This window comes from Sus scrofa, chromosome X (genome assembly GCF_000003025.6).
Source record: "Sus scrofa isolate TJ Tabasco breed Duroc chromosome X, Sscrofa11.1, whole genome shotgun sequence".
NCBI lineage: Eukaryota > Metazoa > Chordata > Mammalia > Artiodactyla > Suidae > Sus > Sus scrofa.
Window position 1 is genome coordinate 3,043,429 of NC_010461.5, and position 26,099 is coordinate 3,069,527.

Here is a 26,099-nt window from a genome sequence, read left to right on the forward strand (position 1 = left end):
ACTCCCAACCCTTGTGCAATATTTACTGTCTGTGCTGAGTCATGATGGCTCTGCATCTTTTGTAAAAAAAAAAAAAAAAAAAAAAATGTGGCCTGTAGCCTGAAATATACAGGGTAGCCTATTCTCAGGGCTCTGATCTTTCAACATAGAACACTTTTCCATTCACATAGAGATAAAATGATGCTGAACAGAAAACAGCCTTTGTCTTGAAGGCTGACAGAAACCTGGTGACTCGACCTGCAAGAATAACAGATTTCAACACCAAGAAGTTTGCAACAATCAACCGGACCCCTTCCTCACCTTGCCTTTGGAAATGTTTTGTGTAGGGAGTTCCCTTCCTGGCTCAGCGGTGAACAAACCCAATGAGGATCCATGAGGATGCGGGGGTTCGATCCCTGGCCTCTCTCAGGGGGTTAAGGACCCAGCAATGCCGTGTGCTGTGGTGTAGATTGGCGACGACAGCTCCCATTCCATCCCTAGCCTGGGAACTTCCATATGCCTCAGGTGCAGCCCTAAAAAGCCAATAAAAAAAAAAAAGTTTTGCTGAAACCCTTCAAGGAGTTCAGGGCTATTGGGGGGCCGCTCACCTCCTTGCACAGTCCTGCAATGAACCTTTCTGTGCTCCAAACTCCCACGTCTTGGTTTGCTTGGGCTGACTGTGCATCTTCAGGCACAGAGTCTTGCAGTCGTTAACAAAACCTTTAGAGAATAGACCATCCAGTAGGACCAACTGTTTTCCGATCTTGCCAAAAGCACTAAGTCGAGTCCATGAATGTACTAATATACTAACTAGAATGACAACCTAGAAGTATGCGAAAGCCAAAATTCAATGCGAAAAAAGAACAAACCCTGCCACCATCATCACTGGCACTTTTCCAGCCTGAATCATCTGGTTGAGGTGCTAGCAAAACGGAAATCCACCCCAGTTGGGGAAATAGGATACACGGAACCAGTCACACTGTGTAGCCCCATATGCCCATGCATTTCCATAGAGTAAGAAATACTTACATCACTTTGAAAAGTATAGGAGAGGAGTTCCCATCATGGCTCAACAGTAATGAACCCAACTAGGATCCATGAGGATGCGGGTTCGAGCCCTGGCCCCACTCAGGGGGTCAGGGATCTGGCACCACTGCAAGCTGCGGTGCAGGGCGCAGACTCTGCTCGGATCCCGCATTGCTGTGGCTGTGGTGTAGGGCTACAGCTCTGATTCAACCGCTAGCCTGGGAATGTCCATATGCCGCAGGTGCCGCCCTAAAAAGAAAACAAGAAAAGTAGCTTGAAGAGAAGCTGTTAAACAGAGTTGCCTAACAAAGAAGGAAAATGCAGGACAGTCCCTTTGCAGCCACTCCAGACACCACATTCTTTCACAATTTACAGATCTGCTCACACCGTTTAGTCTTTTTTTTACAAAACATATCAGCACTATGTGACAATTTCCATAGCCTCGAATTTGCAAATGAAAACTCAGCAGCTTATCTAAACAGTACTGTGGGATTAACTTTCCAATTTTAGGATTAGCTATACAGAAAATCAAATCCTACCCTGTCTTCCCCAGAAGAGAAGCTTAGGCGGGGAAAGTTGGGGGAGACGTGGAAAAACGTGTGCATTTAGAGCAACGAAGGGAGATGACGGGGGATCAGATGTGATTTTCTGTAACATCAATGATATATTGCACTTGTCTAGTTCTTTAGGTTTTCAAAGGTAGAGATTTGCTACCAGGGTGGGTGGGTTCCCTGAAGGTAGATGTCAATAATTTCATGTTGCCTTGGATACTAGCCTTGCCCAAAGAACTGAGGTTGGCTGGCTGGTCTTCAGGGAGGGGCACTTTCAAAGGCCCCCTCCCATGTCTCGTTTTCCAAGCTAGAAACAGTTTCCTAAAAATAGGTCTGATTAATCCTTTTGGCAACCATGCCTTTGGAAGGATAATTTTGCTAAGTGTGTTCTCATTTCCAACGCACATCACTGTTTTAGAATTTTTTTTTTTTTAAGTAGCATCTTTCCTTTCACAGGGCATGTCAAACAAAGTCTATTCCCACAATCGCACACCTTGGTCATTACTCAAAGGAGTGGAAACCTCACATCCACACACAAACCCACACACAGATGTTTACAGGAGCTTTATTCAGCACTGCGCCAATGTGGAGGCAACCAAGATGTCCTTCAGCAGGTGGATGGATAAACTGCGGTCCAGCCCGACAAAGGAACACCATTCAGTGGCATGATTCAACGTTCAAAAGAAACGAGGTATTGAGCCATTAAAAGACACGGAGGACACGTAAATGTGTGTTATCCAGTGAAAGAAGCTAATCTGAAAAGTGCTAAGTCCAACTCGATGACATCCTGGAAAAGGCAAAATTACGGAGACAGGAAAAAATACCCATGGTTGCCAGGGTTGGGGGGTGCAGAGAAGGGGACAGGGATGAAGAGGCTAACTACAGAGGAAATTTAGGGCATAGAAAATCCTCTTTATGATGCCACAATGATGGATACTTGCCATTCACACATTTGTACAAATCCATAGAATGTACAACACCAAGAGTGAACCCTCATGCAAATGATGGTTTGGGGATGGTTACAATGTATCAAGTTAGGTTCTTCTTTGGTCAAAAGTTATACCCCTCTACAAGTGGGGTGAGGGGGGTTTGTAATAAGGGAGCAGAGGCAGGGGGTAGATGAGACTTCTCCGGACCTTCCTCTCCATTTGGCTGTGAACCTAAAACTGCTCTAAAAATAGTGTTCTTTTAAAAAAGAATCAAAGGATTACAGAAATACCTTTTTTTAAATAAAGTATTTCTCTCCCCCCAAAATCACCATTATTTTAGAGGCATTAATTGAGTGCCAACAGAATTCCTGGCTGAACCCACATCTTTCTCATTCACCCCACCCACCCCATGAGAGCAGCTTCTCCTCACCCATTTTACAGAGAAGAAAGTACATGCTAGAAGAAGTTGAAACCTTTCCAGGGAGACTCAGGTGAGGCCACCATCCATGCCATGTTTTTTTCTAAAGCCTGTGCTGTAAACCACGAGGCTATAAAGTCTCTCCAGCATTATAATAGCCCATAAAGCAGAGCTAAAATGATTAAATGATAAAACCCCTCCGTGTTCACGACACTTTAAATTTTCTGATGCATTTTAGCTCTGCTTTAAGTTAAAGACATTTAGCAGCATTCATTAAAAAAAAAAAAGGTTTCTGACTTTCAATCACTCCCTCCATAATTTGAGTTCTTAAAATATATCAGCAAAATCGAATATTTTCAATCAAGTCCTGATCTTCATAACAAAAAGCACTAATGAGAAAGTCACCATTTGCTTTGTGGAAAGGTTTTTCAAAAGTCTAGGTAACCAATCAACTCATTTCTAACTCTGTGGTCAACATGTTTGCAAAGAACAAAAGAGGAACTTCTAGATAAATTTTTTTTGCCTTTTTTTTTTAGGGACGCACCCGCAGCATAAGGAAGTTCCCAGGCTGAGTGTCGAATCAGAGCTGCAGCTGCTGGCCTATGCCACAGCTCCAGCCATGCCAGATCCTAGCTGAGTCTGCAACATACAAAACAGCTCATGGCAACACTGGATCCTTAACCCACTGAGCAAGACCAGGGATTGAACCCCCATCCTCATGGATTCTAGTTGGGTTTGTTAATCACTAATCCATGAAGGGAACTCCCCTGCATAATTTTTTTTTTTTGTCTCTTTTTTTTTTTTTGCTATTTCTTTGGGCCGCTCCCACGGCATATGGAGGTTCCCAGGCTAGGGGTCGAATCGGAGCTGTAGCCACCGGCCTACGCCAGAGCCACAGCAACGCAGGATCCGAGCCGCATCTGCAACCTACACCACAGCTCACGGCAACGCCGGATCGTTAAGCCACTGAGCAAGGGCAGGGACCGAACCCGCAACCTCATGGTTCCTAGTCGGATTCGTTAACCACTGCGCCACGACGGGAACTCCCCCTGGATAAATTTTGAGCATCTCATTCCTTGCACATTCTGAGTTTGGATCATCATTACAGGTCTGTTTCTTATGATAATTCATGTACAATTTCTCTGTCATCTAGGGCCAAAAGAGCCCCTTCCTTAAAATTCAGATTTTGAGGAAGTTGGTGCCTGCTCTTTCTATGCACACACACAAAAGTCTACAACTCCAAAATGGTTCCAAGGGGCTTAATGTGTTGGTATAATGTTGTCTTTGGGGGGGGGGCTTTTTGCCTTTTCTAGGGCTGCATGTGCAGCATCTGGGGGTTCCCAGGCTATGGGTCTAATCGGAGCTGTAGCCACCGGCCTACGCCAGAGCCACAGCAACTCGGGATCCAAGCCAAGTCTGCAACCTACACTACAGCTCACGGCAACGCTGGATCCCTAACCCACTGAGCAAGGCCAGGGATCGAACCCACAACCTCATGGTTCCTAGTCAGATTCGTTAACCACTGCGCCACGACAGGAACTCCGGTATAATGTTGTCTTGATGCCCATGTGGATTTCACTGTCTTCCTCCCAATTTCCAACCCATTAGACTGTCCTTGCTCCTTAACACTGAAGGTCAATAGATACCTACGGATTTGGGATTCACAGGGTCAATACCTGCCTCTCCCTCCGTCCCCAGCACAAAGCCCCACAACACAGCAGTCCTGGCTTCACAGCAGTAGGTAAATATCTCATGAAATGCCCACGTGTTAATCCTCAGAACCTGCAGATATGTTATTTTACATGGAAGAGGAGGAACGAAGGTTGAAGATGTAATTACAGTCACTAATCAGCGGGACTTGATATACAGAGATGATCATGAATTATCCAGGTGCACCCAAGGGTATCACAAGCGTTCTTACATGAGAAGAACGAGACAGAGGAGAGGGAACCAGAGGTTGGCAGCATCAGGAGACCCAAGCCCACGAGCTTTGAAGATTGGGGCAGGGGGCTGGGAGCCCAAGAAGGCAGGCTGCCTCTAGATACTGGAAGAGGCAAGGAAACAGATTCTTCCCCAAGAACTGAGAAGACATGAAAACCTGCTGTGATGCTGATTTTAGACCAACAAGACTCCTTATGGACTTCTGGACGCCAAAGCTGTAAGAGAGCACTTCTGTGCTGTCATAAGGTACTGAGGCTGTAGGAATGAGAAGAAGCAGAAAGAAAAGACCAGTACTAAGAAGGAGTGCTGGATCTGATAGTTGAGAAGCCTGAGTTAATAGACAGTACTTAGAACAGTTTCTACTGGGAGGAAGAGCTCATCCTCAGCCTGTGTTAAAGACTAATAACCCCAAGAGATGAGGCTGAATTCGGGAGGCAGAAGGCCAGGGTGGCAAAGTGAAAGAGGAAAGGATGCTATCTGGGAACACACAATTCCCCCTACATAATTCTACAAACTAGTGTCTACAGGATGGATAAACAACAAGGTCCTACTGTAGGGCACAGGGACCTATATACAATATCTTATGATAAACCGTAATGGAGGGAATAAGAATACACACACACACACACACACACACACATATATATAATATGTATAACTGAATCACTTTGCTCTACAGAAGAAATAAACACAACAATGGAAATCAACTATACATCAACAAAATCTAAAAAATGAAAATTTTAAAAATAAAAATCCACCTTGAAAAAATAACACTGTTCTATTTGTTTATCATCGTTTTGATGACACAAGCATTATACCTTGGTATGTTTATTTCCCACACAGGATGGTCAAAATTTATGTATAATTGTAGTCATTGGTCAAATCAAAGCAGACGACACACACAGAATCATGAGCTTGGAAACATGGCTTGATGATGGTACAAGCTCTAGAACATTCTAAAGAAGAGCAGGAGGCATCTTTTGACCTTCAGAAACCCGGCCTTTAAAAAGTGGGAAGATGCCTCCTAAATGTCCATTGACAGATGAATGGATTAATAAGACGTGGTATATATAAACAATGGAATATTACTCAGCCATTAAAAAGAACAACATGGATGCACCTAGAGATTCTCATACTAAGTCAGAAAGAGAAAGACAAATACCATATTCCACATAGGTGGAATCGAAAACATGGCATAAATGAACCCATCTACAGAACAGAAACAGACTCATAGACATGGAGAACAGACTTGTGGTTGCCAAGAGGGAGGGGGAGGGAGTGGGATGGATGGGGAGTTTGGGGTTAGTAGATGCAGACTATTCCATTCAGAATGGATAAGCAATAAAGTCCTACTGTACAGAACAGGGAACTCTATGACCGGGTCACTATGCTATATGGCACAAATTGGCACAGCACTGTAAATCAACTAGCTTTAATTAAAAAAAAAATTTTTTTTAAGTAGGGGTTCCCACTGTGGCACAGTTGGTTAAGGGTCCAGTGTTGCTACAGCTACGGCATAGGTCGCAGCTGCAGTTTGGATTCCACCCCTGGCCCAGGAACTTCCATAATCCAGAGGTGCAACAAAAAATAAAACAAATGATAATAAATTGAAAAATTAAAATTGGGAAGACAATTAGAGCTGACAGACGTCAGATGGCTTCTTGGAGCCAGGTGGGTCTTAGCTGTCTCCCTGTATGCTCTCAAATATTACGAGGGCTTCCTTGAGCACCTGAGATAAAATGCAGGTGTCCGTCCTTGGGGTACACACATGCAGAAAACTTGTGGCCCCAAAATAATGCCTTTGGTATGGATGAAGAGACATAACCAGAATTCCAGGCTGAAAAACCTCTTAAGAAGGGTGGTTACCCCATCTTGCTTGTATGACATAATTCAGTTCGACCATGTTCAGCCACGGAGTCCTGATACTTGACGAAATATCCAAGAAGGTCTACTGTGAAGACAAGTGGATTTATAGCTGCATTAATAGACTGATCTTATCACTCTCTGTAGGAAGGTACCGTTTGCTAGGATCCTTCTGTACACAGTGGACTAGATCATTCCTGAAAAGGTGCCCAAGGTGATTTTTTTTCCCAGCTACATTTCACATCCTTGCACCTCTGTATCTACTGCTGGAAGATGGACAAGATACATCCACCAAAACTGTTGGTAGAACAGAATAGAATAGAACAGAACAGAACAGAACAGAATCATGACCATGAAAGGAAGTTTGAAAACTGCAAAGCAACACGGGCATGCAAAATTATTCTAGTGGGTACTGATTTGTTTATTTCTCCATTTATTTAATTTTATGGCCATACCTGCAGCATGTGGACATTCCCAGGCTAGGGATCAAATCCGAGCTGCAGCTGCGATCAGTGCCACAGCCATGGCAACACTGGATCCTTAACCCACTGCACTGGGCTGAGAGTCAAACCCCCACCTCTGCAGCAACTAGAGCCCCTGCCATCAGCCTCTGAACCCAGGGTGCTACAGTGGACACTGCTGACTCATTCATTTCAAATAAAGTACTGGGATATAGTGGTGGCCACCACCATAATTATGATTCCACATCCTGCTTCGAGTCCAAAAGAGCTTGAGAAAAAAAAAAGAAAACACCTCCCTCAATGACTTTCCCTTAAACTATAAAAATGCCAGACATAAGTTCATCGTTGTAGGGGTGGGGGGGGTGTTTGTGAGCGTGCCCTTGAAACAGCTTAGTAATTCATATCAAGGGATGGAAACTTAAATCCCACAGGGCTGGCAAAACCACAACATCAACCCCGCCTCTGGAACTTCTTTCTTTTTTTTTTTTTTTAAAATAGTTTTTATTTCTCTATACCTGGTTCACAGTGTTCTGTCAATTTTCTACTGTACAGCAAGGAGACCCAGTTACGCACACATGTATACATTCTTTTTTCTCATAGTACCAGACTCCATCATAAGGGACTAGATAGAGTTCCCAGTGCTACACAGCAGGATCTCATCGCTTATCCATTCCAAAGGCAAGAGTCTGAACTAAGAAAGCTTCCATAAACTAATTCACTAAAAAACACCAAACCACCGATGACAGCAAGACCCTGGGAAGGAACACAGGGGCAAGTTTGTTCAGAAAGGTCACAGAACATTAATAGAGTCAAGGTCAAGGAGAAGGCTTCAGGTCATGTCCTCTCAGTCTATTTTATTGACGGCTGTTCTGCAGGTAGTTGCAATTGAGGTGTTTTCATGCGAGAAGGTGAGCTAAAATCCTTCTACTCTTCCATCTTGTCCCAACCACAAGGTCATGCCTCCTCCGCATCAAGGTCATTCCAAACACTCGGCACTTGATAGTCTAAATGCTAAGCATCTCTTGGGAAGGTCCTTAACGCGCAGTCATTTTTTTTTAAGCTACGTTTTTTAGGCTGAAATGCAAAAGAATGGCTCCTTCTGTCATTTGGATGGTCTTCCTAAGAGGAGAGACGTCTAGGTGTTGGAGTGTCCAGGTGGGTCCCCCGGTCTCCTCAGTGCATGACGGTGTGTTGACTTTGATGCCTTGTGATCAGTGCCAGGTTCACAGCAGGTGACGAGGCTGTCGCCGACGGCTGGTGTCTCAGACTTGAGCAGTGGGCACTGGAAGCTCAGCCTCGAAGACCCATTAGGCTGGAGGGAGCACATGCTTCTCTCTTGGGATGAAAAAGCCATTGCAGATCACAGGGACACCAGCCAAGTTCAGGTTCCTGTCGTGAGCCAGAAGACGGCTTGTTCTTCCTTCCCAAGGCTGTGAGGTAGGCTCCCTTTTATCCTTTCTTCCTTCCCAAAAACGCTGCCTTGACTCCTTTCGATGCTAAAGACAGCGCCTTTCCAGAGCACATGGAAAAAGATGGCTAAAGTCCTGATGCGTAGAGCCCTTCCAGTTTTAGGTAAATTTAGCTCCTTTTGTCTTAGCAAATTAAACGTGTTGCTTTAGGCAATAGGTTCAATTTAGAAATTAAAACAAAAGGCTTTAAGGGAGAACAAAAGAACTCAGTGAATTTCCAATTGGGAGAGCCCCAAACACTTCACCCACCTTCCTTTCTGAAACTATAGCAAGAAGGAAATTAAGAGGAATGTGCTCCAAGGTAAGGTGGGATGTGTCTCTTCAGCGTAGATAATTAACACCAGACAGAGTTGTTTACTGTTTATCAACAGAAGGAGCTGCAGAATGGTGTTAAAAAAAAAAAAAAAAAAACTTAGAGTTCCCATCACAGCTCGGCAGCAACGAACGGAGCTATTATCCATGCAGAGGCAGGTTGGATCCCCAGCCTCGCTCAGTGCATTAAGGAGCTGGCATTGCTGTGAGCTGTGGTGTAGGTCGCAGACATGGGGTGGATCCTGCGTTGCTGTGGCTGTGGCTGCAGCACCAATTCGACCCCTAGTCTGGGAACTTCTAGATGCCTTTGGGGTGACCATAAATAAGCAAAAACAAACAAACAAACTTTCCCTAGGCCATTTCTAAAATCAAACGAAGGAAGGAAGGAAAGAAAGAAAAGAAAAAGAAAGAAGAAAGAAGGAGGGAAGGAAGGAAGGAAGGAAGAAAGAAAGAAAGAAGGAAGGAAGGAAGGAAAGAAAGAAAGAAAGAAAGAAAGAAAGGAAGGAAGAAAGAGAGAGAGAGAAAGAAAGAAAGAGAAAAGAAAGAAAATGAGGTCAGAGTTACAATAACTCAGGTTATGTCATAGTCTCCATGACCTTCAGAAGGTCGAAATTGCTGACAGCATTTTTTTAAGGTGCACTTTCATTTCCGCTGCTATTTTGAAAACATGCGTCTTCCTTATCTTCCCTGGAGCGGAGTCCTAGCCACCAGGACAAGCTTATCCGTTCATTGCCACGGCCCCGGCGGGCAGCATCTTTCTTTAACGTAAAGGCAGAGAAAACAACATCACACGAGGAGACCACCAGTATTTCCCCTGCTCCCAGGAAGCGGCAGCCCCAGGAATTCTCTGTGCTCCAGACAGAACTGCATCCTCGCCTTCCTTGGTGCATCCGCAGCTCTCAGGACAATGGGGACAGCCTCGCGTGGCCTGAGCACGGTCATCTGATGCCTTTGCCCGCGTTTGACCACCTGCCGGGATTGCAAACATTTTCACAGGTGGCCCAGAGCCCTCTCAAGAGAACCGTGACTTCCTTAGCCATCTTTTTTTTTTCTTTCCCTATTTTTAATTAATTAATTTATTTATTTTTTCAGCCATCTCTTATAATTTACCTAGGCACAAGGACACACACGCTCCTGAGAGCAAACCCATAAAGACACAGATGCGAGCATGACGGCCACGTAGTGAGATTTCCTGCACACGCAGTCTCAATCACCACCATCCCCTCATAACGATGAATTCTATACGTAATTTTTGAGTGTGTAAGGGGCCCGGTGTGAGCTCGAGTGGCAAGGACAGAGGACAAAGCTACAGCCACTGAAATGGTACAGGGCTGGCTTGAAGACAGACCTATGAGCCCATGGAAAAGAAGAGAGAGGCCAGAAATAAACCACACCTGTAAGGTCCATACGGCGGTGGGGAAGGGGGGAGATGCTTATTGTGGGAGAGACGTGAGACACTGAAGCAAACAGGCAGGGAAGCAGTTTTGCTGCAGGTGTTCTCTTAGCGAAGGATTTCAGAAAACGGGGACGGCGTCCCTGAGCAGGTGTGTCCAAGGGGAAAGTGGAGGTTTTTCTCACCTCCTAAAGGAAGCAGGGAGGTAGGCAGCCCTGCAGAAGACAGAGTGGTCTGAACGCGAATAGGGCTGATTCTAGAAGGTTCTGCATGGTGGGACCCCTCTGGCACAGAGTGAGCGTATGTGGAGGGATGTCAGCCTTGGGGTACGGTGGGGGGTCTGGGGCCGCGTCGCCAATGGCGCCCAGTCTTTGGGGACATGGGGGAGGTCTTCTCCACACACCAGTTAGCAAGGGTCAGATGCCAAAGTGGGGTGGGGGGAGAAGGAAGGGGTGTTGGGGAAGAAGGGAAGAGGACGTCTGAGCAGAAACCAAGGTGTCAAAGAGATGGAAGAGGGAGCACTGCAAAAGCCACTGAAAGTGGCAGCTGAGACACAGCTTCTGCACTCACAGCACCACAGCCTTGGAACTGTAAAAGGCTGAGTCACACACCCCCCACCCCACCAACTCCTACACAGCCATCCACATCTGCATGTCATGAATACCTGAGAACAGATAACCTTGCAATGGGAAGGGCTTTACATGGATACACGATGTCAATGGGACTGAACTGAGGGGCTGGACGGACTTCACTTCGTATGAGACTCTAGAGGCATCCATGTCGCTGCAAAGGGCATTATGCTGTTCTTTTTTATGCCTGAGTAGTATTCCTCTGTGTACAGGTACCACATCTTCTTAATCCACTCCTCTGTCAATGGACATTGAGGTTGTTTCCATGTCTTGGCTATGGTGAACAGTGCTGCAAGGAACAGAGGTGTGCATGGATTTTTCAAGGAAAGCTTTGTCTGGATAGATGCCCAGGAGCAGAATGGCTGGTTCCTATGGTAGTTTTATATTGAGTGTTCTGAGGAACCTCCTGACTGGTTTCCATAGTGGTTGCACCAAAGACCATATGATATCTCTTACAGATGGAAGTGAACATAGGACAGAAATGAATGCATCTACAGAACAGAAACAGACTCACAGACATAAAGAACAGACTTGTGGCTGCCAAAGGGGAGGGAGGAGGAACTGGGATGGACGGGGAGTTTGGGGTTCGTAGAAGCAAATGATGACACCGAGAATGGATAAGCAATGAGGTCCTACTGTATGGCACAGGAAACTCCAATTTTCTTGGGATAGAACATGATGAAAGATAGTATGAAAAATGAATGTATACATATGTATCACTCGAGCAACTTGCTGTATAGCAGAACATAGGCAAAACATTCCGGACATCAACCTTACAAATGTTTTCTCAGGTCAGTCTCCCAAAGCAACAGAAATAAAAGCAAAAATAAAGCAATGGGACCTAAACGAACGGACAAGCTTTTGCACAGCAAAGGAAACCATAAAAAAAAAACACACACACACACACAAAAAGAAAACCTACAGAATGGGATAAAATAGTATCAAAGGATGCAATGGACAAGGGCTTCATTTCTAAAATATACAAACAACTTATACAACTCAACAGCAAGAAAACAATGCAATTAAAAACTGGGCAAAAGACCTGACAAGACATTTCTCCAAAGAAGACATACAGATAGCCAACAGGCACATGAAAAAAGTGCCCAAGATCACTGATTATTAGAGAAATGCAAGTCAAAACTACTATGAGGTACCACCTCACACCAGTCAGAATGGCCATCATGAATAAGTCCACAAATACCAAACGCTGGAGAGGGTGTGCAGAAAAGGAAACCCTCCTGTACTATTGGTGGGAATGTAAATTGGTACAACCACCATGGAGAACAGCATGGAGGTTCCTCAGAAAACTAAATATAGAACTACCTTATGACCCAGCAATCCCACTCTTGGACATATATCTGGACAAAACGTTCATTGAAAAAGATACACGTACCCCTATGTTCATTGCAGCACTATTCACAAGAGCCAAGACATGGAAACAACCCACATATCCACTGACAGATGAGTGGATTAAGAAGATGTCGTATATATACACAGAGGAATACTACTCAGCCATAAAAAAGAACAAAATAATGCCCTTTGAAGCAATATGGATGGAACCAGAGACTCTCATACTAAGTGAAATAAGTCAGAAAGAGAAAAACAAATACCATATGACATCACTTATATTTGTAGTCTACTATATGGCACAAATGAACCTATCTACAGAAAAAGAAACTCATGGACTTGGAGAACGGACATGTGGTTGCCAAGGGGGAGGTAGTGGGATGGACGATGGGGAGTTTGAGGTTCATAGATGCAAACTATTGCCTTTGGAGTAGATAAGCAATGAGATCCGGTTGTATAGCACGGGGAACTATATCTAGTCCCTTGTGATGAAATGTGATAGAGGCGAAAAAGAATATATATATATGTCTAGGACTGGGTCACTTTGCTGCACAGTAGAAATTGACAGAACACTGTAAATCAGCTGTAATGGGAAAAAATAAAAGACAAAAATAAAGAAATTGGCACAATGGTACAGATCAACTATAATTAAAGTAAAATAAAAACATTAAGGGTCCTGAGATGGGGAGATGGCCCTGGATTATCTGGGTGAGCCCCGTAGAATTACAAGCTATTTAAAAGGAGGAGTCAAGGGTCAGAGTCAGAAGAGGAGATGCAACAACGGAAGCAGAGAGAAGGGGATGACCTTTGGGATCCTGAGACGGGGATGTCACAAGGGGGAGACGGCAAGAAAATGGGTTCTCCCCTAGATCTTCCCGGGGGAGCCAATGCCTCTTGACACTGATTTCTGCCCCAGACACCTGCCTTCCGGAATTGTATTTGGGAATGTGTCCTGTTCAAACCATCAATTTTGGGATCATCTGAGAGAGCAGCAGGAGGACAGGAAAACAGTGCCATAGGAGCGGACAGAGACGAAAATGCATTTTGACGGCTCCTTCCTTCAAGAAGATGGGCTGAGAAATATACAGCAGACTTAGGAGTGAGGCTTCAGCCGGGGGCCCTTCAGATGTGCATTTCCCAAGAGAGGGGCCTCAAGAAAGAAATCAGAACAAAACCAACGGGAAAGACGGTCAACGTGCAGGGAGCTGAAAACATGTTTGAGAAAGTGTCTACGATTAGAGCTATGTATATGATCTAGGCCTTGAACAGCCACATCATTTTGAAATGTCTTTCCAAAGCAGTGTGGCCATGTTGATACAGAAGAAAAAAAAAAAGAGAGAGAGAATTATTCCAATATATCCAGAAGATAGATCAACTCATCCATCTTCAGCTGTGCCAAACCAAGATGGCGCCACTCTGGACCAGGAGGCCCACTGATGTCTATCTGTTCTGAAAGGCAAGGTTGACTTTCTTCTTAGATCAGCTCCATTCTGGTCAGATGTGGCCACTCATTCGGTGCTCCTTTCCTCCTTCCAAAAATAAATTTCTTTCAGCCGTACCTGCCACACATGGACATTCTCAAGCCAGGGACGGAACCCAAGCCACCATGGCTGCAACCTATACCACAACACAGCTGCAGCAACACACAAGCCTTCACCCACTGTGTGGAGCCAGGGGTCAACCCCACCCCTCCCCAGCGACTCTCCCCACTTTAGACAAAACACCAGGTCCTTCACCTGTTGCACCCTAGCAGAAGCTCACCCCCCTCCCCAAATTTTTAAGTCATTCATGTTACGTCATTGCATAGATGGGGTCTAGGACGTAACCACCGACAGGGTAATGATGGGAAAATTCCACAAGAAGGCTAAGCAGTGGGAAACGGTGGTCACTGGTCACTACGGGGACTGCATTTTCAATGACACGCTTCGGCGACAGTCTCCAGGCATCCGCTGACAACGGAGGATTATTCCATGCTCCGCTGCCATGCCCCTCATTCATTGATTTTTGAGCAAGCACTCAGTTTAAATAATTTTAAAAAAATGCAACTTACGTAGCAAAAGAATTAAATTCGTCGAGGCTAAAGAATTAAATTCGTCGAGGCTTTTAATTAAATATTGATTAGAAAAGACGCAATGCGAGTACCAAGAACAAAAGAATACCTGGCAGGAAATGTAAACTCTGCCACTGACGTGTTTCCCATTTTCAAGTTTACTTTCGTGATGAATCCGCAACGTTGGGGCGTGAGAAATTAATGAGGACATGCATCCAGGTCGGAGAGGGCTCTTCATTCATCTGACGCCACTGCCTTATTACCTTGCCAGATTTTATTTGTGAACCTTCTTCCCAGAACAGCATAATATGAACAAGCCCATCCATTACCATTAAAAGGACAATTGAAAGACTCAGGCTTCCCCCAGGAAAGCTTAAATTTTCTAAGCAATTGAGAAGAAAATACGGCAGCTAACATCCTAGTCCATTTAAAAGACTTAATTACAGATAAGTCAATGCTCAATAATTGATATTCTTCCATGCATAGAGACCAGACCAGAACGAATACCAGGGGGAAGAAACATCTCTGGCATCTACGCTCCATTGCTTCCAAGCTGTACACCCACGTACAAAAAATGTCACAAGAACCCTGTGCATATTTTCGATTCACAAAACGCAAGGAATAAAATGATACCGATGCGTTCCTTGGCTGCAAAGACGACGCTCAGTTTCCTAAAACAGAGCTAACATGGGCCAGCATGACTTTGTTCTCTCCACCTAATTTTTTTTTTTTTTAATGCTGGAAATTCGAAGAGGTGTTTGGAAACCCAGTTTGCTGAAAACAGTCGAAAGAGGGATGTGCCCTTGAAAATCTTCTCGAAGCCAGAGAAGCTGCAGATGCTTGGTTACAGCATGAATGCAGGCACATCAGGTGATGAGCGGTCACAAGATAGTCTAAAGCCACTTGTGGTCTACATTCCAAAAAACGCTCAGAAGCTACGGCACTCCAATGGGTAAGAAAGTAGGTAAGGACCCAGGACTCAATCTGTATCATCATAACTGTCTCAGCAGGGCTGGAATTGAGGGCTGAGCTGTGAAAAGTCTTAACCATGCCCAAGAAATACATGAAAGCACATTCTCTCTGCAATTTCAATATGGAGAAGAAGGTCCCAAGTTTGAATTTTAAAATATCTTTTCTTTTTTTTTGCAGCATATGGAGATTCCCAGGCTAGCGGTCGAATTAGAGCTGTAGCCACTAGCCTACACCACGGCCACAGCAACACCAGATAGGAGTCACATCTGCGACCTATACTACAGCTCACAGCACCGCCGGATCCTTAACCCACTGAGCGAGGCCAGAGATTGAATCCCACATCCTCATGGGTCCTAGTTGGGTTCATTACCTGCTGAGCCATGAAGGAAATCCCTCTGGTTTTTTTTTTTTTTTTTTTCCTTTTTTAAAGCTGCCCCCATGCATATGGAAGTTCCCAGGCCAGGGGTTGAATCGGAGCTGCAGCTGCCAGCCTACAGCACAGAAATAGCAACACCAGATCCAAACCGCATCTGCGACCTACGAAGCATCTTTCAGCAACGCCAGATCCTTTACCCCACTGAACGAGGCCAGGTATCGAACGCACATCTTCACGGATCCTATGTTGGGTTCTTTGCTGGCTGGGCCACAGCAAGAACTTCTTGAACTGTAACGTATCTTCATTAATATGTGCTCCCAACCAGAGAGCATCAACGTGTTCTCCTCATCCCCCCTTCTCTGGGCGAGGCTCTATTTCTGGCTTTCAAATAAAGAGAAGAACCCCATGAGAGTTCCCTTGCGGTGCAGCAGGTTAAGGATCCAGCACGGTCCCTGCAGGGGCTCGGATTGCTGCTGTGGCGCAGGTACGATCCCTGGCCTGGGAATTTCCACACGGCACGGTTGTGGCCAAAAAAGCAAAATAAGCGAAGAAAGGATCCTGTGGCCTCCGTGGACCCACAGCCTGCATGACAAGCCCCTCTAACATTTTGGAACCCCCTCTTCAGGGGCTAGACTGAAAAATGAGAAAATAAAACACTGAGGGCATTCAAAGGCCCCAGGAGTGGGAGGTCCAGTCGCAGCCCAGTGGAAATGAACCCAACTCGTATCTATGAGGATGCAAGTTTGAACCCTATCCTTGTTCCCTGGGTGAAGGATCTGGTGTTGCCATGAGCTGTGGTGTAGGTCACAGATGCGGCTTGGATCTGGCGTGCTTGTGGCTGTGGTGGAGGCCAGCAGCTGCAGCTCCAATGCGATCCCTAGCCTGGGAACCTCCATATGCGCCAGGGGTGGCCCTAAAAAAACAAAAAAAAAATTTTTATTTAAAAAATTAAAAAACAAAGGTCCCAGTAGCTCAAGAGGCTTACTATAGGAAAAAGTGGGCTTTCAGCAGCCGAAGGATAAGGGGACATTTCAGAAGATTTATACAAGGTGAGTCAGAGGGCTGACTGTCCCATCTAATTAGCGAGATATACGTTGTCCTGTGGCTATTTGGAGAAACAAATAATTATGATGAAATCCTAAATTCACAATGTGTTCCCGTACATACACTCCAAGAGAGGCTGAAATCACCGTTTTGCACTTTTGCAAATTACAGATAGTTTAAAAAAAAAAAAAAAAAAGAGAGAGAAAGAAAGGAAAGAAAACTATTTTCACCAGCAAAGTAATCTGAGAGCCCTGCTAGGTTTGGACTCACCAGGCTGAAAATGCATCAACATAATAAGCCAGCGGCGATCAATGATTATTTCTGACACTTACCATTATACTGTCCTTCTAAGATGATGCCTTTAAAAATGCCTCCATGGAAATCTCCTTGATTTCTTTTCCATCTCAGCACATGTTTCTCTGTTAAAACAGAAAGAGAGAAAACAATCCACTCAGTAAAAGAGATAATGCCCCTGTTTCAAAACCTGTGTTACATTCCTCTTAAGCTTACTTTTTCTTTTCTTCACTTTCTTTTTTTTTTTATGGGTACACCTGTGGCATATGGAAGTTCCCAGACTACGGGTTGAATCAGAGCTGCAGCTGCAGGCCTAGGCCACGGCCACAGCAGCACAAGATCTGAGCAATTATCTGTGACCTAAGCCACAGCTTCTGGCAACACCAGGTCCATAACCCATGGAGCAAGGCCAGGGATCAAACCTGCACCCTCATGGACACAGGTTGGGTTCTTAAACCCATTGAGCCACAGTGGGAACTCCTAAGCTTTCTTTTGGCTGGTTATAAGGACTAGCTGGTAGTGAGTTGCATAGGGTAATTCTTAACTCATTCCCTAAGAATTCAAGCAACACACATCAAGAGAGGACACCTACATGGTGGTGGCAAAGTGTGGATTTTCTTTTCAATGACATGATTCCACGTCTGTTTTGAGAATTCAGATTAAATTGAGGCAGTTGGAGATTACCAATAAATTTTCATTGAAGAGGAATAATCAATGTAGTCTATGTTTACACTTGATCTAATTTATTTAAATTAAGATTTTCTTCTTTTGGTCTTTTTTAGGGCCTCACCCAAGGCATATGGAGGTTCCCAGGCTAGGGGTCGAATTGGAGCTGCTGCCACCAGCCTACATCAAAACTCATGGCAACACCGGATCATTAATCCACTGAGTGAGGCCAGGGATTGAACCCTCGCCCTCATGGATGCCAGTCAGATTCGTTTCCACTGTGCCACAAGGGAACTCCTATTTAAATTGAGAATTTTATTTGATTTACATAGATACATGTGTACTCTTTTTCAAATACTTTTCCCATATAGGTTATCTCAGAAGATTGGGTAGCATTCCCTGTGCTCTACAGTAGGTCTCTGCTGACCAGCCTTAAGAATTTTAAATCCTTGAAGAATTTAATTTGTGACAGCCAATCAACATGGTAGCGGGCACTGGTTTGCAAGCACTGATTCTCAGGCTGTGGAGATCTTTTTTTTCCCTTAGAGAAGTGGGTCAGATGGAGAAGATCCAACACCACCCACTCTCTCGGCTCTCCTGCAACAAAACTAGCCTCTATTTGATCAGTCGTCATCTCAGGACCATTCGGCACTTTTCTTGTCATATCACTATGGAATCTTCTCTTTAAAGGATGACTCTCAAGGAACTCTGCTTCTTCCCGCTCATAAGGGAAGATCTCAAGAAAGCGAGTGAGCCCTTTTGTGACACTGAACAGACTCCCATGTTTTATGCCTCTAGGAAGGACAGTAAGCTGGGAAAGAGTATACATCAGTGAACACATTTCAACCCATGCAGAGTATCAGGATCAAGGACATAAGGTGTTCGGGTTTCATAGCTCACAATTCAGCCCAGTATTCAATTCTTGGAAGGTAGGATCATATTCTAATTATGTTTTTGATTACTCACAACACCTAGCACATTTAGTCATTATTTAATACATCTTTTTTTTTTTTTTTTTTTTTTGGTGTTTAGTGCCAAACCTATAGCATACAGAAGTTCCTGGGCTATGGGTAGAATTGGAGCAATGGCTGCCAACTACATCACAGCCATGGCAATGCAGAATCTGAGTCACATCTGCAACCTCCACACAGCTCATGGCAACCCCAGACCTTAACCCACCATGTGAGGCCAGATATGGAACCCACATCCTCAGGGATACTAGTCAGGTTCATTTCCTCTGAGCCACAGCAGGAACTCCTATATATCATTGATTAAAATAAATGTGTGGGAGTTCTCTGGTAGGCTCAGTGGGTCAAGGGTCCAGCATTGTCTCTGCAGTGGTTCTCATCACTGCTGTGGAGTAGGTTCTATCCCTCGGCCAGGAACTTGTGCATGCTGCAGATGTGGATATATATATATATATATATATATATTTGAAAATGAATATAAAAGGACCAACAATCAGGGAGTTCCTGTTGTGACTCGGTGAGTAATGAACCTGATTAGTATCCATGAAGATGGGGGTTCGATCCCTGGCCTCATTCAGTGGGTTAAGGATCTGGCATTGCTGCAAACTGTGGTGTAGGTCACAGATACTGCACAGATCTGGCATTGTTTGTGGCTGTGGTGTACGCTGGCAGCTGTGTCTCCAGTTTAACCCCTAGCCTGGGAACTTCCAAATCCCTCAGGTGCAGCCCTAAAAAGCTGGAAGTGGGGGATGGGGAGACCAACAATCCAAACTACATTCTTTATAGCTGACCCTACAGTCATGCAGACGAATTAATTACATTTTACATGACATTCCTAGTTTTTTTTTTTTTTGGGGGGGATGGCCACATTTGTGGCATGCCCATGTTTCTGGGCCTGGGATTGAACCTGTGCCAGAGCAATGGCAATGCTGATTCTTTAACTTATTGTTCCACCAGGGAACTCCGTGTACGTGTGCTTTGTAGGTGCACAAGTGAGGTGGAAATATCAATCAGTATTTGCATGAGTCTCCTTTATTTGCAAATCTGATACTGACGGAACCATATATTCACCTCTGATGGTATTTAGCAAACACATGTCAGGATTATTTCATCTGCTCTGCTTGCCCGTCTCACCATCTCCAGGTCTCTTCCTGGACCTGCATCACCATCACCACAGATTCTGTAGCCAAGCAGGACCCTGTGGGGCGTCCAGGGGAGAGACCCTCCCCATATTCTCTGCTGTAGCTTCTCTCTGGAGCCCTAAGATAACAGCATCTCATGCATATTTTTTTTTTGGTGGGGGGGTTGTTTGTTTTTGTTTGTTTGTTTTTAGGGCTGAACTCACAGCATATGGGAGTTTGCAGGCTAGGAGTCGAATCAGAGCTGCAGCTGCCAGTCTGCACCACAACCACAGCTACACTGGATCCGAGCCACATCTGCACCGTATGTCACAGCTCACGGCACCACCAGATCCTTAAGCCACTGAGCAGGGCCAGAGGTCGAACCCACATCCTCATGGATACTAGCCTGGTTCCGTACGGCTAAGGCTTGCGCCACAGCAGGAATTCCTCCTGAGTTTTTCAGATATGAAAAGCACCCCAAAGAGAAGAAATGAACCCCTGGATGACCCTGAGCTCTTAGACCCCAGAGCAACTGGCACCAAAAAATGTGAATCCCTGAGACCTCGCCCCTGTAGCTTATGATCAACCAATCAGTGGACTGCGCACGAGCTGATCTCATACCCTGGGACCCCCTCTCTCATCTGGCCACTGGAAAGGCTTTGCTGGAACCCTTTAGGGAGTCTGGAGTTAGGGGGGCACAAGCCACCTGTCTCTCCACATGGCCCTGCAATCAACCTCTCTCTGCTCCAAACTCCAATGTTTGGTTTGTTTGACCTCATTCAGCGCCAGGTACAGGAACTTGTGCTTGGTAGCAATTCTCCTATTTTTCCTGCTATGCACGGTGACATACATTCTAACTTTTTTTTTTAATGTCTTCTCAAAGCATAGCCATCCACGTGTGACGTCACATCCCAACAGCTGGCTTTTTGTATTAGAAACCCCCAAACACCGGAGTTCCCATCGTGGCTCAGCGGAAACGAATCTGACTAGTATCCATGAGGACTCAGGTTTGAACCCTGGCCTTGCTCAGTGGGTTAAGAATCTGGTGGTGCTGTGAGCTGTGGTGTAGGTCACAGACACAGCTCAGATCTGGTGTGGCTGTGGCTGTGGCTGTGGTGCAGGCCAGTAGCTACGGCTCTGATTTGACCCCTAGCCTGGGAACCTCCATATAATGCAGATGGGGCCCTAAAAAGACAAAAAAAGAAAAGAGAAAAGAAACTCCCAAGCACTAAAGAGGCACAGAAGGGCAGTGGCTTTTGATTACACCCATATGTGATGTCATTTTGCTGCTAATTATTGATATCAAGAGAGAATGCTAATCACCAACACGCCTCTGCTCAAATAATCACATTTTCATTTTTCTCATTTGTTTGTTGCTACACGGTTCAATGAGGGCCCTCAGGCTATTAATAAGCCTTACTTCATGCATCTGAACGTAGATGATACTTCTTGCAACTAATAAGATATTTCCACGGTGAAAGTCTATATTCTCTAGGAGTTTCCATTGTGGTGCAACAGAAACAAATTCGACTAGTATCCATGAAAATGCAAGACAGCCAGAGCAGCCAGAGCAACACAGAATCCGAGCTGCCTCCGGGACCCCCACCATGGCTCATGGCAATGCCAGATCCTTAACCCATGGAGCAAGGCCAGGAATCGAACCTGCAACCTCATGGTTCCTAGTCAGATTCGTTTCTGCTGTGCCATGACGGGAACTCCCCCCAAAAATTTTTAAAAATATATACCGTGCATTAAAAAAAGAAATTACATTTTCTCATTTGTCTGCATGTAAAACAGTACCCTACTGTATACAGATCATTCGTAAAAACTTACACTCTACTTAATCATTTACTGATTCAACTGTAAAAGCATCTTCTAAAAATAGACATCACTTGTGATGACTGATATGAAATCGTCAAGGCAAAGCCATATTTATGTCTTGCCCATATATTAGCAAAGGTTATCCTAAAATTCTGAGGTCATTCTGTTGGAATCTGAGCATCCAGAGACTACATGACTCAAAGCATACAGACCTGAGGAGCGATATCAGATGCAGATGCTAAGAAGGATCTATTCCACGCTAAGACGATGCATGGGGGAAGCTTCTGCACAGGATTTCATCTTTATGGCACAAGACGTGGTGTTTGACACACACGTTCACAGCCATTCCAGATGCACCCTGGGTACTCGGTCAAGGAGATACCTGGAACATAAGATAAAAGGATTTCACTATTTTCATAAAAGACACCACTGATGGAGCATTGACTTTTTTTTCCCCTCTGTTACGGCCACACCCACGGCACATGGAAGTTCCCAGGCTAGGGGTAGCACGGGAGCTGCAGCTGCCAGCCGACACCACAGCCACAGCCACGCCAGATCTGAGCCACACCTGCGACCGACACCACAGCTCACAGCAACACCGGATCCTTGACCTCCTGAGCAAGGCCAAGGATTGAGCCAGCATCCTCACAAAGACCATGTCGTGTCCTTAACCCCCCAAGGCACAATGGGACCTCCTGACTTTTCAATTCAGTATGAATGTGATTTTATTCCCTGCTCTCCAAACAACTGAGTGTAAATAAACACTGTCTAGAAATTCTAAATTATTTCAGTTCATGCATAGAGGCGGAGCCCAGGCTTTGAATGAGAGAGGAGGAGAGGAGAGAAATTCCAGGAGTTCCTTGGTGGTGCAGCACGTTAAGGATCCAGCTCTGGTCACTGCAGAGCTTGGGTTCCATCTCTGGCCTGAGAATTCCCATGTGCCATGGTGCCGGAAGGAAGGAGGAAGAAAAGAAGGAAGGAAAAAAGGAGGAAGGGAGGGAGGGAAGGAGGAAAAAGAGTAATTCCAAGGACGAATGCAGCACAATCTTTGCCTTCAAGGAGCCTGTGGTTCCCCAGGAGGAAAGGGACAGACATCAAAGCCATTTAGATAAAACTGCAGGACCAGGGATCAAGTCCTCTCTCAGGGATCAAGGCATAGAGGCAGGTGTTGCTCAGAAGAGGTGGAAGCTCAGGGAAACTCTCAGGAGGGGGCTTTGAAGATGGCACCGAGCGAAGGAGAGAAGGCCCCTTGTTGTCAAGGACACCAACAGGTGGAAGCTACAGCAGACCCTCCAGGATGCTCAGAACGTCTGTGCCAGGATTACAGCTGAGGGTTCCCAAGGGTTTTCATGTCACTCATGCTTAATGTCTGCAACCAGTCGTGGGCACAGACCTACACACAAACCCGGGAAAACATACACTTATTTTGAAACCTCAAGCTCTTTCAGAGGTATTGCAATGTTTTAAAAACGCTACTCTCGGCCATCATATTTATGGCATTTTCTTCTGAGTCGCTTCTGCTCAATTTCTCAAAGAAAAATGGAAGGAAGGTGTTTAATTTTGAGAGAATTTCCATGAGGAGCTAAGAAGAAATAAAACAAAATGCATGCTCAGATAAGAAGAGTACTGATCTCTAGGTCTTTGCAGGGTCACCCCGGATATTTCTAGATGTATATATGAAGGTCCCGATTCATATAAATCACCTGAATTTGCACCCTCATTTATCTAATTCAGATTTTATCTCCTTTCTCTCCAACCGAACAATCTTCCAAACCACGTCCATTCTTGAAGAGATGCATATTTCATAAAACATCTTTTTCTGTCTTGGATTTGCTCCCCATTGTATGCAATGATCCGACTGTTTAATGTTCAGCATTAGGAAAATCCATGCAGAAAAAAAATTTCCTTAGAATGAAAAAAGAGTCCCTTAAAGTATGTGTAATCACTTTTACACAATTCTACTCCTCCTGAATCATTCCAGAATTCTAATGAACTCTCAAGAAATTCATTTCTGGTCCACGTGGCTAATTTTGACCCAAATCTCTGCAATAAAATTAAAAAGTGCTAGAATCAACATTCAAGGAGCAGTAGAAACAAACAGTACTGCAGACTTGATTTATGGCTTTTATGTAAGACTTTCAACAATTAAGGGCCAAAATCATTAAACTTCCTAAAAAAATGCATCCCTCTAATTTTCTAGGCATGGACTAAAATGGGAAATTTGACCAAGCTTTTCCATGCCACGGTCTTTAAAAAAAATAATAAAAATGGTAAAAATCCTAGGGAGGTGAACACAGGCAAAGACGATTTTACAAGATGAAGAGGCATTTAGAAATAAATCACGTAAGTTTGCTGACTGAGCCACATCTTTCAGATTGCAAACCTGATCCTGATGGAACGAGGTGTTCACATCCGATGATGTTTAGTGCACTTGTCAGGAATGTCTACACGTACCCTGCTTGCCTACCTCTCTGTCTCTGGATCTCTTCCTGGGCCCTTGTTAAGATTTTCAGTACAGATTCTATAACCCAGCAGGAGCCTATGGGCCTCCTGGAAGCTGGAAGTGGGGGAGGGGGAGGAACACGCACTGAAGAAGCAAAAGACTCAGAAAAGTTAACCTAAGGATAAAAAGATGGGAGCAGAAAGCCAGAGGGGAGAGTTTCGGAATTCAAGGAAGGCTAAAGCATCTCCAAAAAAAAAAAAAAAAAAAAGAATATATATATATATATATATATATATATATATATATATATACATACCTTATTAAGAGTCCCAGAGTCCTCTCAAGGCATAAATGGGGCAGGGGTTACCTTTTTTTTTTTTTTTTTTCCATTTGTGGCCACCCCATGGCATATGGAGTTCCCAGGCCAGGGATCAGATCCAAGCCATGGTCTTCACCTAAGCCCCGGCTGTGGCAATGCCAGAGTCTTAAGCCACTGTGCCAGGCAGGGGATCGAACCTGACCCCACTGCATCCCAGTGGGAGCTCCCCCAAACAGGATTTTGCAGAGATGATTGAATGCCTGAGAAGAAAGATCTTGATGATGAATATGTCAGACTGGTTTCAGAAGGAAATTCCCTACCAACAAGAGAGTAGGGAGGGTTACAAGAATGCTCATCTTTTAAAGTCTATCCATTGCCTTATAATCACCAGAAAATAACACATTCCTGGGAGTGTCAGAGATATGACGACGTGGCATCTGATAACGGTGACCTACCGCCTCCATGTCTGATTATTCTTTCTTTGATAAAGTACCTAAGATATAACCCCAATGTCTTCTTTTGGCCACGCCCATGGCATGCAGAAGTGCCCAGGCCGGGGATCGAACCCATGCCACAGCAGTGACAATGCCAGGTCCTTAACCACTCAGCCACCAGGGAACTCCTACTGCCCCAACTTCTCACAGTTACTTCCTTGGCTTGCTCTCTTTCCAAAAGGATGCCAGGTCCCATCCAATACCCTATTCCCAGCGCCCCTCCAAGAGTGTCAAACCTTCTCCCTTTCCCCAGTCTCTATCACCACGGGATCTTAATTTACATTTTTAGCTTCACAACTTCCCTGTCTTCCTCCACTGCAACCTGCCTCCATCACATTCATTACTGCAAAGCTGGCATTCCAGAAGGGATCCCATTCTGTGAAAGCCTGGACGTGGCTCTCTGCAGCCTACACAGTAGCATCTATTGGCCTGACCACTTGGGTTCCACCACCCAGAATGCCCTGATTTCAATGTAAGTCTCTACACACAGCAACCCACACTTGAGAGGGGTCTCAACCCATCCCTCCACACAACAGCAGGTGCACTCACGTCTTGACCCCTGTCCCCATTGCTCTTCTGAAAAAATCTTCTGCATCCTCTGCTGGAGCTCACAGGCTCCCTCCTTAGGCAAAGCTCTGGGGAGAGTCTTGTTTGCAAGATGCATTAACACCCTCCTTTGGTCCCCTTTCACAACACACCAAGAGCACGGAGCAAAAGTGAGGATCCTTCAAGCTCGAGGTACCAAAGTCTGTGGTTTGCATCCGAGGATCCCTCTCATCCTCTCCATCTCTCACTTCCTCTCCTCTCTCCCGCTCCAGAAAGCCACCTGTGTGATCAGCCTCAAGAGAAGGTCCATGTGACAAGAAACGGAAGCTCTCTGTTGATGGCCACACACGGGAAGCTCTCCCACGCCTGCATCAAACTGCATCCACCTGGGGTCAGCATCCTGAGAGGCCCACCCCAGAACCACCCAGCTGGTCGGCTCTTGAATTCCTGTATACAGGAAACGTGTGCAATAATAAATACGTCAGTCTAGGGTGATTCTTTAAGGGCTCTTGAATTCCTGACGTACAGGAAACGTGTGCGATAATAAATACGTCAGTCCAGGGTGATTCTTTAAGCAGCTGTAGACAACGACGGAAGTGTTGCAAGGGACACGAGGAGGAAAAAAGATTCCAGTGGGGGGGAAAAAAAAAAGAGTCCAGATTCCCAA

At 45.1% G+C, this 26,099-nt stretch overlaps 1 protein-coding gene across 1 annotated transcript in view; it reads right to left on the reverse strand.

Annotated features, from left to right (window-relative positions):
* Positions 1-26,099, reverse strand: part of LOC100624109 (neuroligin-4, X-linked) — a 402,428-nt gene that overhangs the window by 342,032 nt on the left and 34,297 nt on the right. Inside the window, 2 exon segments of the mRNA XM_013990859.2 lie at positions 17,093-17,179; positions 21,843-22,012. The gene's annotated coding sequence lies outside the window, so the exon portion shown is untranslated.